This window comes from Crocuta crocuta, unplaced genomic scaffold, assembly GCF_008692635.1.
Source record: "Crocuta crocuta isolate KB4526 unplaced genomic scaffold, BGI_CrCroc_1.0 scaffold1269, whole genome shotgun sequence".
In the NCBI taxonomy this organism is placed as follows: Eukaryota; Metazoa; Chordata; class Mammalia; order Carnivora; family Hyaenidae; genus Crocuta; species Crocuta crocuta.
The window spans coordinates 204,087-205,330 of NW_027531335.1; positions in this window are offsets into that span (position 1 = coordinate 204,087).

The window sequence follows — 1,244 nt, forward strand, 5'->3', positions numbered from 1 at the left end:
ACACACACACCCCATATCTTCTTTATCCATGATAACACGCAGTTTTTGTCCTTCTCATGGCAGGATGCCCTTCTTTCTCGTGGCTGAATAATATTTCAGTATATATACACATCACATGTCTTGACCCATTCATCTGTTGACAGACGCTTTTAAGTTGTGCGTTGGCCGTTGTGAATAGCCGTGCTCTACACGCGGGAGTGCAGATGTCTCTTAGAAATCCTGATTTTGTTTTCTTTGGATAAATACCCAGCAGTGGGATTGCTGGATCATATGGTAGTTCTGTTTTTAATTTCTTGAGGCACTGGCTTTTAAGGATCTTTTAGATTTGTTGAATATGATGCTCACCGGTTAGAGCGGTGTAACCTCTCTAAGTAATTTGATAGAGGCAACTCTGAGATGCTCTTCAGATACGGACCTGAGATACAGCCGTGACTCCATTGTGAACCATGGATAAAAACTGTTCTCATTTATAGCAGCGTTACCTATGGTAGCCACATCATGCCAACAACCTGTGTCCATTGACTGATGAATGGATAAAGAAGCAGCAGCAGTGTGTGTGTGTGTGTGGGGGGGGGAATATTATTGAGCCATAAAAACAAATTAAATTTTGCCAATTGCCACAATATGGATGGAGCCAGAAAGGATTATGCTAAGTGAAATAAGTCAGTCAGAGAAAGACAAATACCATATGATTTTATTCATATGTGGAATTTAAGAAACAAAACAAACAGTGGTTAAAAAAAAAAGAGAGAGAGGCAAACCAAGAAATAGACTATTTTTTTTCTTAATGTTTTATTTATTTTTGAGAGATAGAGACAGCCTGGGCAGGAGCGTCAGAGAGAGAGGGAGACACAGAATCCAAGGACAGGCTCTGAGCTAGCTGTCAGCACAGAGCCTGACACGGGGCTTGAACTCATGAACCGTGAGATCATGACCTGAACCGAAGCCGGACGCTCTACCGACTGAGCCACCCAGGCGCTCCAAGAAACAGACTCTTAACTCTAGAAAACAAACTGATGGTTATCAGAGGGGAGGTGGGTGGGGGGGATGGGTGAAATAGGTGCTGGGGATTAAGGAGGGCACTTGTCGTGATGAGCACTGGGTGCTGTATGGAAGTATTGAATCACTAAATNAATATAACTCCAATTCCATTATGATACTAACTTTCAATATATCTAATATTCAGGTTTTCTTTATGTCGTTTTTCTAAATAAAAATATTAAGTAATTTTAAGAGCAGCTTTG